The 19,157-nt window shown below is 40.7% G+C and overlaps 1 pseudogene; it reads left to right on the top strand.

Annotated features, from left to right (window-relative positions):
- The first annotated feature begins 377 nt into the window (after positions 1–377).
- LOC118988275 (6-phosphogluconate dehydrogenase, decarboxylating-like) lies at positions 378–1,743 on the top strand (annotated as a pseudogene).
- The last annotated feature ends 17,414 nt before the right edge of the window (positions 1,744–19,157 follow it).

Raw genomic sequence — 19,157 nt, 5'->3', positions numbered from 1 at the left:
AATAAACTTTAAATGAGTGTTAAGCATTAATTAATTACATAATTCAGCTTTGAAAATAAATAATACTAAGTACAGCATATACATTTCCCTTGAGCATTTGGTTCTCTAAAAGCCGATCTTTGCCAGTAACTTTTAAAGTCTAAATAATAATGTTTTGAATAATATGAAAATTAGAAAAGCATTTACATCTACTCTAATCAATCTACTAATGCTATGATGATCCTCCATCACCTAATGGTATGATATGTGAATTGCAAGGGACACAAAAAATGAAAAAAGTAGGTTAACAAGATTATATACTAAAATGCTGATGGCCAGTGCCATACATTCCTTGCTCTCCACCTCTCTTTTGCTCCTGACCAGTCACCACCCCTGGCATGGCCCGAGCTAATATTGCACTGATTAGATTGGCTGTCATGAGCCAGAACTTAATTTTGAACAGAACTGACCATGGCTTTGTCATCTGGGTTTTTAATAGAACAGCTTCCAAAGTTGATGATATCTTGGCAATTGAGGCAAAGGGAACCAAATTGGTTACTGCTCATGCCTCGAAGGAGATTGTTTTCAAGCTGAAGAAGCCTCAGTGGATCATACTGCTCTTGAAGGCTGGTCAGGCTGTTGATGATTTCATTGAAAAATTGGTACCATTGTTGGACACTGGTGACATCATCATTGGTAGATGAAATTCTGAATATCGAGATACCATAAGACAATCTTGAGGTCTCAAGGCCAAGGCAATCTTGTTTGTAGGGAGGAAGGGCCCCAGTATGGCCCATCACTTATGCCCGGAAGGAACAAAGAAGCCTGGCGCCACATCAAGACAATCTTCCAGGGTATCCCTGCAAAAGTGGGAACTGGAGGTCCAGCTGTGACTAGATGGGAGACAAGGGAGCAGGACACTTTGTGAGGAGGGTGCACCGTGGGATCGAGTATGGGGACATGCAGCAGATCCGTGAGTCCTACTACCCGATGAAGGGCATCCTAGGCATGGAGCTCAATGAGATGGCACAGGCATTTGAACACTGGAACAAGACAATGCTAGACTCATTCCTGACTGAAATCACAGTCGGTATTCTCAGGTTCAAAAATATGGACAGCATTCACCCCCTGCCAAAGTCAGGGACAGTAGGAGGCAGAATGGCATGTGGAAACGGACTGCCATCTCAGCCCTGGAGTATGGTGTGCCACCACCCCTGTTGCAGAAGCAGTCTTTGCCCAATGCTGATCATCTCTGAAGGACAAAAGATTTCAAGCTAGCAAAAAAAGCTGAAGGGTCCTCAAAAGATCCAGCTTAAAGGTGATAAAAAAAATCATTCCTGGAGGACGCTTCCAACAGGCTTTATGCTGCTAAAACAGGCAGCCACTCAAATTGGCTGGACCCTCAGATATGATGGCATTGCCTTGATGCTGGTGGGATGGGGGGCTGTATCATCAGAAGTGTGTTCCTAGGAAAAGTAAAAGATACATTTAATCTAACCCAGAACTTCAGAACCTACTTCTAGACAATTTCTTCAAGTCAGCTGTCAAAACCTGCAGGGACTGCTGGCAGCGGGCATCCCCACTGCCCTTCCCTTCAGTGACAGACACAGACATGACACACAGCCAGCCAACCTGCTCCAGGCTCAGCAGGACGACTTTGGGGCACACACCACACCTCTGAACTCTTAGCCAAACCGGGAAAGTTTATTCACAGTAACTGAACAACATGGGGGCAGCATGTCACCTTCTTCACACAAAACCTAATCAGACTTGTGTCGCCCACCATGATTCCACAGGCAGGGACATTCCATTGCCACACAACACTGCTTACACACCCTTTGCCCTACTTTCTGTTCTGATTTTTAAAATAAATTGTCATAAGGGACTCCTGAAGTTTGCAGGAACAAGTATAAAGGACACATGGACAAAAACAAGAGGTGAGGGGTGGAAATGGGAGGGAGGTGGGGAGGGCTTGGGGGTAGGCTGGGATGGGAGTAAAAGGCAGAAAACTACTTGAACAATTAAAATTTTAAAAAAGAAAAGAAAAAAGAAAATAACTTTAGTTGGTTAATAAAGTTACAAATGAAAAAGAGAGAGAGAGACTCCTGAGAAAGTAACCCCAAGCTCATTTGTGGAGCATTTCTGTGAGAACTATCATGCCCTGTGCCCTTACCTCCTGGGACTGATTGGAGGTTGTCCTGTGCTCTACAGGAAGAGCCCACTCCTTGAAGCAGCCACTGTCCACGTGTCTCGTGGATTAGGGAGGCCCCTGAGTCTGAGAGATCACAAAGAAGGGAAGGAATCTTGTGGAAGCTGCTCCTACTGGATCCTTTGTATCGTGCAGTTGAATTCCCTTTCCTACTTAATAAAAGCTACCTTATATTTCAAAACTAATAATAAATAAAATAAAATGTTGATAATGCTTACTTATATCTGCATGGCATGACATTAGGCAATTTAAATTTATTTTTATTTATTTTTACCTGTCTTTTATAATTATGTATTTCTTAGGTAAATAAAAAAGAAAACCATAAGAACGAAAGAAATAAATGGTGCAGAGAGCCGATGGAAAGAGAAAAACGGCGCCCAACCTTATTCCTTCAGTGGTCTAGGGTTTTAACAAAAGGACTAGAAAAAACTGCGAAAAAAAACCCTGACATTAAAAAAAAAGAGGGGAAGATTGAGTGCAAGAGAACAGAAAAGAAGAAAACACAGAAAGATAAACCCACAGAAAGATAGTTTCAATAAACTATCCTGCTACCCTAAGAAGTGGGCAGGAACAGAGATGTCCCCAGGCACCTGCCACAGAGAAATGAAATAACCAATGAGATGATTTAATGCGTTTTCTCATGAAATCTCTGTCTTACCTGGTGTACATGCAGCAATGCACTGGTGTCTTTGTTTCAGGGAAGTTAATGCCATGCCTTCAGGTGCAGCAAGTTCATCAGTGGCATCATGCCACTCTTCTCTGTTTCTGCAAAAATAGGGAACTCCTTTTCACCACATGGTTCTTCCATATACCATTCCACCTGAAGAGTCTACTCTCCCATCCTCTTCCAGGTTTCCCCATGGCCAGATCTCAGTCCATCTGTACATCTCATTGACCTGTCCACTTCTCTGAGCTCTTGTGATTACCCTGCTCTCCTGTCTGAAACAGCTGCAGCCACAGAACTATATGCTCTATATACCCTGCACTGCCCCAAACTTTGCTTCCTTATTTCAACCCCTGCATCATGGCTTGCAGAGCTCTTGGCATAATTTACAATGACTTTATTTATTTCTTTGTCCATTTGTTTTGTCTCCCTCATTAGAATATAAAGTCCATGAGGGCAAGAACATGCCTGTCATCATCACAGTTATTTTTCAGTAGACATAGTGTTGGAACCCAACAAATATTTGGAAATAAATAAAGGGTCTCATGGCAACCTAGTACAGTAGACAAAGCAGGAATTATTATCTGCATTTCGCATGTAAGGAAATCTCAGAGATGCTCCAACAGTTTGCCCTGAACCACACAATCAGGACCATGGTAGGTCTCTTTAATCAGGTGTGAGACTGCCTTTTAGCCAGGGGACGTTGGGCACTTTACCTAATCTCTATGCCTCCATTTCCCCATGGGTAAAATAGGGAATATAATTGTAACCTATCTCACTATTGCTATGAACACTAAATAAGTCAGTATTGCAAAGCATGTAGAGCAGCACCTGACCCAGGAAGCCCAATGTGGATGGTCACTGTTGAACTGACCTCTTCAGCTCAGAACTGTCCCAATGCTCTTTTCCTGCAGCATTTATTTTCAAAAGCATAAATGTCTTGCACATCCTTTAATGGTATTTAAACTTTAAAATAAAGATTGTGATAAAAAAAAAAGCACATTAAAGCACCTTGGCCATGAGGATCAGTTGGTTGAAATGTCATCCCATCACCAAAAGGCTGTGGGTATGGCAGGCAACCGATTGAGGTTTCTCTCTCACACAGATGTCTGTCTGTCTGTCTCCCTCTCTCATCTCATCTCATCTCATCTCTATCTCTGTTTCTCTCGCTACCTTACAAGCAAATCTTCTGGTGGAGATTTTTTTTAAAAGCACATTAAAGCAATGGTAATTTTAAAATATACTCTATTAAACTGCAGTAAAGAGGTGGGTATCCACCACCTTTCTTCCCCCTCCCTCTCCCTGGGCCACCACCTGGGAACACCACTCTAAGGAAACAAAAAGCCTTCACTGGGTGGAGTGAATTTCAAAATGTCAGGGCCATGACTTGCTGAATGCATAATAATTTATGTCAATTATCCAATTTAGGAGAAAGAGCAAAAGAATGAAAACTTCTGAACATGAGGAAGAGGTCATGGAGAACAGGAAGCTTCTGGAGAAAGAAACATTGTGAAATGGGACTTGAAGAGTTAGTAGAGAGTTTGGGGCCTCAATCGAGTGCTAAAAGTCGTCATATCCGTCACTGCTGCACCAATACCCCTCAAACAATCCAAATACAAAGATTCTAAGGCATGAGCTGAGCTGGGCTGGGCTAACAGCCCTCGCAATTTTAACCTCTCTTTGATGCTTGAAATTTAATGGCCTTTAATTTTACATTTAGAAAGCAGGGCTTAAAATGTATTTCCTTTGGGAAAGGAAATCTATTGATCTAATTTCATAAAAATATGTATATATGATTCTAGACCAGATATCTTGATGATGGCAATAGCACTGAAGTCTGAATGTGCACATGATGAACTGCACTTGGGAGAAGTGGACAGTTTTACAGTTTAGAACGAAGCAGCTCTGAAAGGGGAGGCAGGCCATCGAAGGCAAATGGACACCTTACAATTTTGCATCTGGTTGACTGCTTAGTAATTATAAGCTAGGTCCCCTCTTGGTGCCTGTAAAGGGAGGCTTGTTTTATAAGCATTCAAAATGCATTACGAACATCAGATGTTGTTAGTGGCCCAAACTAAGAAAAGGCTCTATTTTCCTTAGCCTTTATTTCTGAATTAACACAGGATGCCCCTTCGCTTCTTTAGGCAATACAGGCTTTGACCACTAGAGAGAGCTGCTCCATCAGTTGTATCACAAATTAACTACAGGTCCCACATTCTTGCGGCTGTGACCATAGGTTATCGTTTTATACCAATTCCCTCAGAAGCATAAATCGAACATTAATCTGATCGTGTCCCCTTCATGACTTGGAAGATATACTCTCCTGGCCTCAGAATTTTAAAAATTGGGATACCCGTTCACCAGACTGAGTTCTCAGAGACCTGGTTTCCTTTAGCAGCCTATCTACAGACTGTCTCGGAGGCAACAAGACTTCTACTTAGAATGGTAGAGAAACTGAGAGTCCTCACAGGTAATTCCATTATAAAGCAGGTCAAAAGCACAATCTTCTCTTCTGCTTCCCCCCAAATACTCATTTCCAAAAAAATCACTAGGTGCTAGCCTACGTAAAAGAGAAACCTGGGGAGAGTATCAGCCCAATGATCACCCCAATGATAAAATTGGGGTCCATGCTCTGCCAACCAAGACCCAGGTAGCAAGTGTGGGCAAAGCTACCTGGGAAGAGATTCATGAGACTGGTATCTGCACCTAGAAAGGAAGAGAAAAACAATAAAATTTCTTTGGAAAAATGAAAACTTTTCAACTGGCTTCTGTGAGATTCATGAGACTGGTATCTGCACCTAGAAAGGAAGAGAAAAACAATAAAATTTCTTTGGAAAAATGAAAACTTTTCAACTGGCTTCTGTGAGAGGTTGTTTTGTGCTCTGAAGCATATTTGGATTCAAACAATCTTTCAAAGGTTTGTCCACAAATTTAGAAGAATGAACCAATGTCACAGGGAGAAGGAAAGAAAACTTAAAAAGAACATCTGTGGGTGGTAGAAGAGAATTTCTATCTATCCTGGAAGTTCTAACATTTATGAATCTTAAATAAATACAAAATAATTTATGAATCATGCCCTCATTTCAAATTTGTATCTCATTCATTCATTCAACAAAATTAAGTGTTTTCTATATGCCAGAAACTGTCCCAGAGACTAAAACATATGTATGGGGCACAGGAACTCAGAACAGGATCAATGTTGCTTTTCTCTTCTTTTTACTTTTTTTAATTAAATGTTTTATGTTTGAGATAATTGCAGATTCACATTCAATTATAAGCAATAATACAGAGATCTTGTGAACCCTTTATCCAGATCCCCGCAGCGGTAACATCTTGTGAAATCAGAGCACAATGCTGGCATTGATACGGTCCTTTCTATCACCACTAGGATCTCTGATGGTGCCCTTTCATAGCTGAATTCTATTTTTAAATATTTTTAGAGAATTTTCTCCTCCGTTCATAGAAGTCTTAGAATCTCTTGCTTAGGAGCAAGGAAGAGAGTAGTCAGATTTCAGCTTCTAACTTCTTAAATAAGTTGATCATGTGCACTTCGAAGACAAGAAATCCAGATTTTTTAATTTCTAACTTGCTAGAGCCAAACTTTGTGAAGCAGGGAATGGGTGTGGTGGATTCCTTTGCAGACTTCTAAGCATTAAAACTGAGAGAACATGCCCTGGCTGGGTGCTCACTTGGTGTGAGCATCATCCTATGCACCCAAAGGTTGTAGGTTCAATCCCCAGTCAGGACACATACCTAGGCTGAGGGTTCAATCCCTGGTCAGGGTGCTTACAAGATGCAAATGATCAATATTTCTCTTTTTCTCTCTCTCCTTTCCCCTCTCTCTCATCATTAAAATAGGGGCAATGAGCAATTCACTTTGTCAATAGAGAAGTTAAATAAAATCACATGTTTACACACATGAGGTTCATGGGAATAACTACCCTGCTTAAACTTAGAATCCTGGAATGGACTTTGAAGGGTATCTAGTCCATTTCATATTGTATTGGGATGAGACACACTGACAGATGGGGAAGAAATTCTCTCGGGATTGAAGAGATAGTAACAAAGCCAGGTCAAGGGCTCCCATCTCTGAGGCAGCATGATATGTGAGCTTTCAAAAATCCAGAGTCACTTTCACCCCTATTAATTGATGGTGGAAATCACGGGATTCACCACATGAGCACACACAGCTTCTCTACCATTGGGGCAAACCAGCCAGCCACTAGCGGCTGCAGGAGGACTTTCCCATAGCTCTTTGCTCTCACTGATAATTCCTTTTGTGGGTGACTTTCAGTTTTGTGCACTGCCAGCTGGTCATGACTAGTTTAGCCTCACTAAAAAGCATGTTGAATTTTGTTTTAAAGTCTCACAGTGGCATTTCTGAGCTAAAAATAAAATTATGTTGTATCATCTGACATTTTCAGATAATCAGCTATACTACTCCCCTCTTACCCGAAAATAACAGAGGTACGTGCATTTTAAAATTCTGTTCTTCGAACAGCCCAATGCAGAGAACAATAGAGTTGTGTCCCAGACACACTTAATTTCAGAGAATTCAACTGTGTAAACTCGTTCATTATTCTCAATCCCAGAATGCAAGAGAGACAAAGACAGAGACACAGATAGAGGCATGAGAAACAGATAATAGAGAGAGAAAGAGGGTTTCATTTCCATCTCTTGCCTCAATGTTTTTAAATAGACTCCAGAGAAATAACTGACTTTCTTTTATTTTCAAGAAATTCTCATAAGAGCTTATTTTCCCTCATTTCATGAGCTGCTAAAAATCTTGAAACAAATGTATGTATACCAATCAGCTTGAGAGTATTTGTGTGTTACAAGAGCAGGATGTATTTTAAATGTGACCTTACACTTGGGTTCATTTTACTCTTCTCTACCCAGTTTCTTTACCTTGACTTACACACCTATTTTTAAATTTTATTTTACATAATTATTTTTGTAACCAGTTTATAAAAACCAAGATATTAATCAATCAATATGCTTTCTCTATTAGTTTCAGCCAACATTTTATATACCCCAGTTCAAATTATTTACCCAAATTGTATCTGCAACACAGAATGAAGTGGACAGAAAACAAATAAAAGGAAAAACCTGTTACTGAGGATAAAAAAAAAAACTTTGACGTAATATATTTTATATTAAATTTTGCAGACTGTGAAAATGGATGACAACGTGAAACAGTTGTTTCATTGGTGCATTTTTCAATCTGCCCATGTGGATATGCACTGAATTCAAAATTGTAGCAAAACTTGAATGAAACAAGTGTGAGATTTAACCTCTGAAAGGTAAGGGCACATATCTTCTTTCAGCAGCTTCACCCCAACAAAACAGCCACAATAACTATTTTAACAATAAAATGCATTAATGTGTTACATACTCTACAAAAACAAAAACTTTAAAGAACTCAAATAAGAACATTCCCTTGAGATAAGATTAAAGTTGACCCTTGAACAACGCAGGGGGTTAGTGGCTCTAACCCCATGCAGTAGAAAATCAAGGTTTAACTTTGGACTCTACAGTCAGCCCTTTGCATTATATCGCAGATGCTACCAACTGTGGTATGAATTCAACCAACTGCAGACTGCAAACGGTATTTTTGATCCAAAGCTGGGAATCAGTGGTTGGAAAACCACAGCTGTGATTTCAAAAACACTGCTTTTGATATGTGGCTGGTTGAAGCTACAGATGCAAAAATCTGTGGATATAAAAGAACAACAACCGTATTTACTGAAAAAATTTACCTGTTTGTGGGCCTGTGCAGTTCAAACCCATGTTGTTCAAGGGTCAACAGCAGTTACTTAAAAACCTATAGCAACACAAAAACAAATTTTAAAAAGCCCCTTTGTTCTTTTCAAATTGTAAAATAAATAGGCCCCCTTCCTTTGTGTTTTGCACACAATTTAGGAAAGCATTTGTGCTAAGATAAATAAAATTATCAAGATTGTAAATCAGAGTACCTAACAATTTCTCTCTTTTGTGATTCTTCACTTTAATATTACAAGTTCTAATTTGTTGAAATTACAATTGATTTGTAATTTTTTAATGCCTATATATTTTAGCTTTCCCTAATTAAGAAAGTAAACAGGTATCTTAGTAAAAGAGGTCCCAAGGAAGGCTACAAGCATTATACTACGCTTTGTTGAGTGGTTTCAGAATAGCTTATAATATATTATCATGAAAACAGATTGTCATCAACAGAGTAATTGCCGAATGAATAATCTCAGAACAAGTGAGAGCTTCCAAGTCTTGTCTGTTGTAAGCAATCATTATAGTCACCACATAAAACACATGCCTTCTGGGATTTTTTTTTAAAGCCACAGCTTTCTCTAGTTTATGTTTCTTGGTGTCAACACGAGATCTCTAAAAGATGAAAGAAGATGGCTATTCTGGCTATAGAGATAATACTGTATGATGGCTTATGCAATAAATGAATGGAAACGTTGTGCATGTGATGAAATATTGTTGAGCTAATCCTCATTACCATCACAATATGTAGCAGTGAAATTTAATAACTCTTTCTGCATGTTGATGCCAAAAAGCATTTTAAAATTAATTAAACCACCACAATAATATTGGATGAAAAGGATACCGTTAACCCAGTTTTACAAATGAGAAACAGAGTTATCGAGATTAAGAAGTGATCTGGACAGATTTTTAAAAAATTATTCATAATACCGCAATATGTCACCGGTAAAATGGAAATGGGCATAGGCGCCCGCCACCACTGCTGCACTTGGTGCTGCCTTTTCATGGAACAGAAGCCAGGGAGTGGGGGCCTCTGGTGTCACGGATGTTCTCACTCTTCTGCCCTGCATTCCCCCAGTACTAATGAAGTCTAGGCTTTTTTGCAGTACATGGTTTTAAAAATAAAAAGCTTTCTTCAACTTCTTCAGGGCAGCAACAAGTTCTTTCATTTACTCCAAATTTCTACATATTTCTCTGGCTCAGATTCATGAAAAGTGCAGGTAAAAGAAGAGTCCCTGGGTTGGGCAAAGTTAAATGGTCTCCTTTGCTTCAAGATTTCTCAGAGCCCTCACTGTGCTAACATGCACTGCAAAACTCCAAGAAGGGAATATTATTCACAGAATCACATGATCTCCAAGTCTCTAGTTCATGGGTGTGGTGCGTAGGATAATGGCCTCCCAAAAATATCTGTGTCCTTATCCTAGAACCTTACATGGCAAACAAGAATTAAGTTGGCAGCTGGAATTAAGGTTGCTAATCAGCTGACCTTAAAATAGAGAGTTTATCCTATATTATCTGGGTGGACCAGTAATGACAAAGGTTCTTAAAAGTGGAATTGGAGGCCAAAGAGAGTCGATTGAAGAGTGAGTGATGCAGCAAGGAGACACCACTGGCTACTACTGGCTTTGAGATGGAGTGAGGCAAAGGGTGCAGGCAGCCCGCAGAAGCCAGAAAAGGGAAGGAAACCGATTCTTCCCTGGAGCTTCCAGAAAGAACACACCCCTCCTGACCCCTTGTTTTTAGCACAGTGAGACCCATTTCAGACTTTTCACCACCAGAACAGTAATGTAATAAATGTGTGTTGTTTTAAGGGACCGAGTTTGTGGTTATATTACAGCAGCCCTAAGGAACTAATACAGTGGGACACCGGTTAACATTCTACTAACACATCCCAGAATTACAGTTCTCCGTGATAATCTGGGAGAGGAAATATTACTCTACTGAAACAGTGGCCCTCCTCAAACTGGCAGTCAATAACTATTGCAGACTGAGTAATTCATCGCGTAAATATTGTTGGTTCTTTGACACTGCACCAGCCAGTCTGTTTGCCTATCTATTGCACTACCTGCCTATTTTTCATTTTAACATAGTAATTCCTACAAACCTCCTGGAGAAGACTCTTAAGTGCAGATCTGACTCAGTAGTTCTGAGGTGAAGACCGGGACTATGTGTCTCTAACAAGCGTCCAGGTGATGCCAATGCAGGCGAACTGTGAGGCATACTTTAAATAATAGAGAGACGACAGCCCATATCAGATTCTGCATGGTTCCCTGCCCTAGAGACCTTTCTGTTCTCACAAGCAGGGGCAAATCTTCCTTTGCCCAGGTGTTTAGGACCATTCCTGGTCATACGCAGAAGATATTCCCGGAAGTTTAGTTTAACACTTGGAACACACTTATACTCTAGTTAATAGAGTATATTTAAACTATGAAATGAATATAGTCTCATGAAACACAATTTGTAAAATAGAGGAAGAATAAGTTTAATCACCCACGATCCTAGCACCCAAAGATACACCCTGTCAACAGTTGGATGTCTTTCCTTCAAGACTTTTTTCTCTGCATAGATTCTGTCTTACGTATTTGAAATCATGTTGTATATCTCATTTTTCATCTTAACACTGTATACGTATGTACATACAGTGTAGCAAGTAAATTATTGGTCCCAATTATTCACTCCCCTCTAATAAAGTTACATAACCACAGTAACAGAATTATACATCCACACTCTTGCCACTCTGGTGAACAGTGTCCAATTTTTTGCTGCCTTCTAATACAAATATGCATTCACTCTCACCGAGCTCGTGGGTGAAGAGCACTCCCCCACACCTAAACATTGAGCTGGACCACGTGACTTAAATTGGTCAAAGGGATATTAGTAGATGGGTTCTTTTTAAAGTAGTTTTTTTTAAAACAAAGATTTTGTTTATTTATTTTTAGAGAGAGGAGTAGGGAGGAAGAACGAAAAGAAGAGAAAATCAATGTGAGGGAGAAACATCAATCAGTTGCCTCTTATACACACCTGGACCTGGGACAGAACCCACAACCCAGGCATGTGCCTTGACTAGGAATCAAACTGGTGACCTTTCACTTCGAGGGACAATGCCTAACCAACCGAGCCACACTGATCAGGACTAAAGTAGATTTTCTTGTTTGTTTTTAACTTAGGTATGAAAAGGCCAACAGATCAGCACATAGGGCTTTTGAAAAGAAAGTTTTTTATGCTTAGAGATGGCAAGAGAAGGGGGCATACACAGGCCACACAGACAAGCACCAGGGTATGTCAGGAGGCAGAGCGAATGAGGGAAAATCGTGGGCAAGAACTTTATTGTGGTCTCCCTAGGAAGGAATAGATGAGGCTAGAATAAACAGTTTCAGGCAATTTGAATAACTTTCAATGTGCTCTGTGGTACAGAGGCTGTCGCTAGTTGTCTGGTACTGGCCCTGGGGTGACTGAGTGAGGGGATTATTGACCTGGAATGAATATTTATATACTGACATGAAGGTGATGTTTGGGGTTATGGCCTCTGATTTGGTTTTCAAGGGATCAGTGTGCTCTAGGAAGGCTAGTTGTTTGCTATTTCTAGGAATTAGCTCTCCCTGGGAGGGACAGTCCCTCCGGTCAGCAAGGCCCCAGGATGTTGAAGCATTAAAAAAATTATAACTGATACAACATGATGCAAGCAGAGGCCTGGAATGTGCTGACATGGTTGTTTATAACTAGAAGAGTTCATACAGCCACAGTTGCAGAACTACCGCAAAGTGGGATAAATCTGTACACAACTTACGGCCAGGAGCTAAGCCAACTGGTGCTCAGCAGGAAGCTGAGCCAAACCCGTCAATCCACATAAATGAGAAACAAATGTTTATTGCTGCATGCCTGTAAGATTTTGTAGTTGTTTGTTACATAGCATTATTGTGGCAATAACTGAATAGGATTGGAAATTATTACTACAAATGGGATGCTGCCATGATAAATCCCAAAATATATGCCATTGGCTCTGGGACCAAGGAGTGGGAAAGAAAGAACTTGTTATAGGAGGATGGGAAAATGTTAATGCATGTTATATACAGTGAAACATTGTTATAATGGTTACATGCAATAAACCAAAAGACAGGAAGTGGGCCCAGTGAAGCTGGGATAAGGAGCAAGCAAGTTTCAAGGCACAATGTTGACAGAGTAAGCGGGTTATTGCTAATTGCATTTGAAAAGGTACTCTAAGAGATGAATTCGGGGAAACACATGGCTGGCTTGAAGACAGAACTGAGAGTGAATAAACACAGCCCAGAAATCCCAGAATTTTCAGGGATAAAAAGTTGTATTGAGAAAATTTCTATCAGCTTAAATTAAAAGTGATTATGACTCTTTGAGATATAAAAATACTCCTGGACTCACCTTCCTCTAAGTTTCTTCAGGCAGTAAGCAGGCTGAGAAGGTTGCTCAGCCACCAAATTAGGCATATTCCCCAATGCTGTCTTTAGACTTAGCCAAGGGGGGATTTGTGCAAAGACAGACCTCTCAGAGAGTGGATCCAAGAGTCTAGAGGGAAAAAAATCAGATTAGGGTGTGGGGACCCCTCCCAGGGAGCAGCAGTGTGGCCTAAAGCAAGAACACGCCCTTCCCCCCAACCCCCGAGGTAGAGGAACCCTCCAACTTTTGCCTGCAGGAATTTCACAACGGCTGCAAACCTGAGACTGCTATACGCTTCTCACTCTTCCCCTATTAGAATGGGGATGTTCACTGTGGTCACCAAGTTCCTGTTCCACTTTTGTATGTTGAGTGGGATAAAATAAGTTGTCTCTTTGCTTTAAAGGTGCCTAGACCAAGAGGAATCACACCTGGAGTTGATGTAGATCCAGTGATGCTATCTTTCCAGCCGACGCCATCACGGAAAGAGGTTTCTGGGATGTTTGGTTGGGAGGGATGTAAACAATAGTGATAGAGACCAGACTGTCATTGGTTGAATTACTGGTGCCAATTCTTTATTCTCCTATAATAGAAGTACACATATACATTCTTGTTACATTCTCGTGGCAGACAGAGGATATTTCCCCACCCCTCAGCTTTAGGCTCACCCCTGTGCCTTGCTCTGGCCAATGAGTAGTCAGCCAACCATGAAGCAAGCAGATGCTTCCAGTGAGCTGTGCAGTTATTCTTGCCCTCTTGTGCTCCAGCAGCCTGTCATGAAAAGAGCTTCCCTTTGGTAGCAGATGCCCCTTTAACCTGGGTTCCAATGTGAACACAGTGCATCATACCTGAGCCTGCAACCAAAGCCAACATACCCAAGGCCAGAAGACGAAGCCACCTCCCTGCCGATCTGTAGACACGAGCATGAGAAATACATGTTTGTTGTCATGTTATCCGAGTTTAGTGTTTGCTATACGGCTTGACTGAGGCAATAACAGACTAAGACATGTGTTTTCCATGATATTACACGTTCTTTAAGAACCTCTGTAAACACATCAGTTCCACTGAATACGTTAACTTAAGTAACAATTCACTGATTAGGAGACATTTAGGTTCTTCCTCAGTTTTTCTTGGCTCCTTTTTTTAAAACTTCTTTTAATAATGCTATAATAACATTAATGTCTACATTTTTCATACTTTATTTTTATATGGTTAAAACTGGATAATAATAACTACTTCATAGAGTTTTGTGAGGGTCAAAAGACTTCAAGTATACAAGGCACTGAGCATATTATGTTATATAATAAACACTCAACAAATAATTGTTTTGGTTTTTTGTTATAGAGTTTTAGAAGTTGAAAAAAACCAAAGCTCTTCACATGAAATGTAAGCTGCTTACAAAAAGTTATACTAGTTTATAATGCTAATAGCAGCACAAGGATTTTAGCACACCTTCAAGCAACTGCAACTTTTTTAAACCTTGGCTCTTTCGTCAGGAAAGAAATAGCATCTCACTGGCATTTCAATTTATATAGTTTTGATAACAGAATCAGGCAGACACTAAAATAAGTTTTCTAACCACTCATGCTTTCTTTTCCGTGGTTGTCAGTTTCCATATCAGTCCCCATCAGCCTTCATGAGGCTGGCCTTCGCCTGCCTGCCACACCTCTCACACCCAAAGCCTGACTGACTCCTGTGCTGCCCACGGTCCTGCATGGCCACTGAGCACTTGAAGTGTATAGTGCCACGTGTTGGTTAGATAATATTTTGAATATACTGGATTCAATAAAATGTATAACCTGAATTTATCTAAGCTTTTTCTTTTTTACTTTTTTAGACGGAGCTGCTAGAAAATGGTCAGTTATACATATCTATGGAGCAGTGCTGGTTAGACATTTAAATAATTACTTGCTCAAACACTCCAAGCCCTCACTCTCGTGTAGGGTTCCCCTGGTCCTGCCAATCAGACAGTGCATCTCTGTGGTTTACTGTCCTGCCTTCTGGGTAATGCTGTGCTCAATCTGAATTTCTCACCTCCAAGTCTCTGCTCCATTACATTCCCCAAGTCCCACCTCAGCCCAGCTCAGTTAGGATCTCCTACACATTCCCGGGTGAAACTGAAAACTTGATGAGAACTTTCAATCTTATAATGTGTTTTAAACAGACTGTATTCATTATTATTGACATGTTCACATTCTATGTATTCTATCTATCATGGAAACATGGTTTTGCAAAGTTCTCTACATAGTTTGCATTGAAAGGTCACAAACGTATGAGGCTAATAAGCAATTTCATGTATTTTTCAAATTCCCCTGCATCTGCCCACACTTTCCAACACGAGTCTGAATCCTCCCAAACCACATTAGCGAAGATGACCAAAGGTTGTGCCTATAGCCACTAACACTCAAAAGTTCCCCCGACACCAATGGCAATTAACCAAAATGTCAGTCAGACATTTACTCATAATTCCTGGGGATTTTTAGTCTAGACAGTGGGGTTAATATGTGTCAACCTACCTTGCTATAATACGAGAATTTTAAAAACTCACAAAGGATTCAAGAAAAAGAAGTTCTTGCTAATGCAAGGTAGAATCAGTGTATTAAAAAGAATTATCATATGTCACTTGGAAATTCATTTTTTAGGTTGACAGTTCTTTCCTGATTGCCTGAATTTTTATGACTCTGGGGCTTTTCCACCAAAGGGAAGCATCTGTAGCCCATTTTTAATGCCAGACCATCTTCTTCCACAGCTCCTGCCCTGACCCAGGGGGCTCTTTCCTACCTCCCCTGACACCCCATGGGTACCCAGAGAATTCAAACCCATTTGAATATATAATCATGTGGAATGATACACTCAACTGTACTCTCTGGGGTGCTCTCTGGCTGCTACTGAGCTCTCTGCAACTAGTTTCCTGAGTGCCCTTGAGAGATGCTGGGACCACCATGCTGGCTGTTAACTTTCTCAGTTTAGCCATTCTCTCCTACCACCCACTAGAGGCCCTGCTCCAAGGACAGTAAGGGAAGTGGGGCAAAGGAAGTCTCCTTTGTTTTAAGACCCATTGTGACACACTCTCCACAGCCCCAGGAAGAGTCAGGCAAGATTTGAATTAATGTGTTCTTAAAGCATTCATTAGGCTGACAACGGAGTTCCATGAAACTAGCTTTCATTCCTTTTATACAAGTCACATAGAGATTTCCCAAAACACACTATAGTACCTGGAAGTAAACAACGACTGCCTTATTTTATGAATATGAGACATTTCTGTGAAGATGCCTAAATATTTTGATTAAGTTAAAAATAGATGGGCTGATGTGTAGGTATTTACAACATCAAAGTACTTCTCTGATTGAATAGTTTAAAATTACAACATACAAGCCGGGACATTCATCTTAAATAGCAGTTTTTAAATCGGCACTTTGGTATTCTGAGGCTCTCGGAGTGTGATTTAAACACAAAAGTGATGAGTCTAGAGGGAAGGGTCCCACTCTGGATTTAGTAGTCAGACCATAACGTTAAAGCACCTGCTGTACCCCTTGAGTATATAAAAATAACAAACGATACCAGTATGTATCTGAATGGGAATCAGCGTTACATATATATTTTTTTTCCCAATTAACCTTCAAAGCATATATCTGGGAAAGCGGTATTATTAGTCTTAATTGCTGATGTTGCTAAGGTGGTGACTTCCTTCACAATTTCTTATAAAGGTCTAAAAATAACTCTTTCTTGTACTTGGGCACATCCATATAGGCCTGACTTTCTGCAGATTGAGCTAAACTATTTGGGGGTAGGGTTCCAAAAAGCAGCTGCAATTCAAGTTCCACAAGCAGATGCCTTTCTTATTCAGCAGCTCGGTCGTGCTTCATGCTCAAATTCTCCAAACTCCTGGAGCAAGAACTCAGAAAGTGTTTGGGACAGTCTATGCTGGATTATGTACACACCCCATTTTTCCAATATGTCATAAGCCCCTTGTGGTTTACAGTGTGTGAATCCTCATTACAAGGCTCTGAACAACCCGTGTCGATAAGTGGTCATTGACAGTGAGGGTCTGTGCAATTTGAGAGACCACCATGATGCATTACTCTCCTGACCCCAAAGCAAGAGAACGAGGGTCACCAGGATGGAGAAATCCTGCCAGGCCACAGCCAGAGGAGAAACTGGAGTTGAGAAAAGGCCTGGCTTAGGCTGGTAGAGAAGTAAAAACTGTTATGTAATGGCTAGAGGTTTTGAGAGAGGAAGCAGAATCCACATTAGCCATCATATAAAAATTTTCATGTGGGCCACTATCATTTCTTAAGAATCTTGCCAAGCACTGTCAAATCTAAAGGGCCAAAGCCCTTCCTCCCAGGGCCCAAGCCCCTGCTGCCGCTCTCTGGCCCCATGCTGCCCGAGGCAGTTCCTGTCCTTTGTCAGCACAAACCAACTGGCTTCATCTAACACTCAAAGAACTACAGCCTTAGATTTGCAAGCATCCTTTCATGCAAATACCTAAGACCCTGCCTAATTTTCTAATTTTGTCACTTCAAGAATAAATAATTGAATGTGGGTGTGGTGTTACAGTTATTTTGGCACATTTCTCTCCTGGTATTTCCCCTTTTCCAAGTGCATGGGCAACCCTGAGCTCACTGCCTCTGAGAAAGGGGTGCAGTTGGTTCGAAAGTAGAAATGGTCCATGGGCTCTTTTTGACTCTGTGTTTTAAAGTGAGCAACTTAGAGTTTTGGGGATGACATACAGATGAATGTGTGGGAGAAGCCGGGGTCAGAGAGCCATAATTTCTGCTACTCTCTGCCTAGAATAGGATTATCTGAGGGCTGAGGGAAGGAGAGTGAAAGAGGAGGCAATAAGAACAGGCAGAATGATGGGTCCAGGAGGCAAGTTTTCTATCTTCTAGGCTGAGTCTCTGGGGAGGTAGCAGTACCTCAAGGAAGGAATGGTTTCATGCAGTGTCTACACAGAATTGTCTATTGTCCCTAAGTGATACAACAAAACAACTGTGTGAGCCACACTGCAGGCATCCAGAAGTCTCCTTACTCCCCCAATTCACTGACCAGGGCACTGTGTAAATCTCTCCTGGGCCTTTGTCTCCACCCCATGGATAAGGGAGAAACCAAAAAGTACCTGAGATGTTACTCTTAGCCTGGCAATGGGAGGAAGGGTTAGAATTAAACTGAATTACAAGAAATGTTGAAGTGGTTTTTTTTAGATAAACTGAGTCTGTGGACTGTTTTATATGTCTACTAGAAAGTTTATAAATGTTATAAAACATTTATAAACTTTCTAGCATGTATGCTCAAAATGTCATCTATATTAGCAATAATAGTAAATTCAAAGTCAACTACAAAATCTGAAAAGTATTTTTCATTGTATAACCATCAACTGAACTTTACAAGGTTCTTCTGTCCAGAGGGAAAAAATGTTGATTCATTTCATTGCTCTTTTAAAATCCATTCTTAAAAAAGGAAAAATGTTCATTAGATATTTGTTGTTACTTCAAAGGAAAGAGAAAAGGCAAGAAGGTGAATAGATGTCTTCATTACACAGGAACTGGTCTTCCTGTTTTGTTTAGCACCAAGTCCTTGGAAAAGTGGAAGAATGTACATGCATCCCTATTAAATTTTTCACTCTGCTAAATTCGACCATTTCTTCTAACTATGCTATTTTTGAGTCTCAATTATATTAACCAATATTCTGACTGCCCACCCAATATCACATGATCTTAAATTTAAGCCATTTCTTCAACAGCTTCTTTCCCCTCTTCCTTGTTCTTCTAATTTACCATCTCTGCAAACATCTTACTCTTAGACCAGTCAATCCATGTCCCTTTTCCTCCCCTGCCCACTGAGGTGAGGGTGCAGTCTTCCTACCACTGTGGACTGTGGACAAAACTCACATGTCGATGCTGACTGGTGTCACCACCAAATCCACCTGGGTCCTCAGCACTACACAGGAGTTTCTCTCTTCCCCCTGCTGGAGTAACACCACTCTCTTCTGTTTTTCCCCTCACTGTTCTTCTTGACTTTCGCCTCCCAGTCCTTTTTGTAAGCTTCTTTTCTTTAATATTAGTGCCACTTTCATTCTAGCCTTAGCCCTCTTCTCACTCCGTATGCCACTCAGAGAAATCCCAGCCACTGTAA

The sequence above is a fragment of the Sturnira hondurensis genome, unplaced genomic scaffold (assembly GCF_014824575.4).
Source record: "Sturnira hondurensis isolate 20B ecotype Veracruz unplaced genomic scaffold, ASM1482457v3 Scaffold0006213, whole genome shotgun sequence".
NCBI classification, from domain to species: domain Eukaryota; kingdom Metazoa; phylum Chordata; class Mammalia; order Chiroptera; family Phyllostomidae; genus Sturnira; species Sturnira hondurensis.
This window is presented reverse-complemented; position numbering and strand designations above follow the sequence as displayed.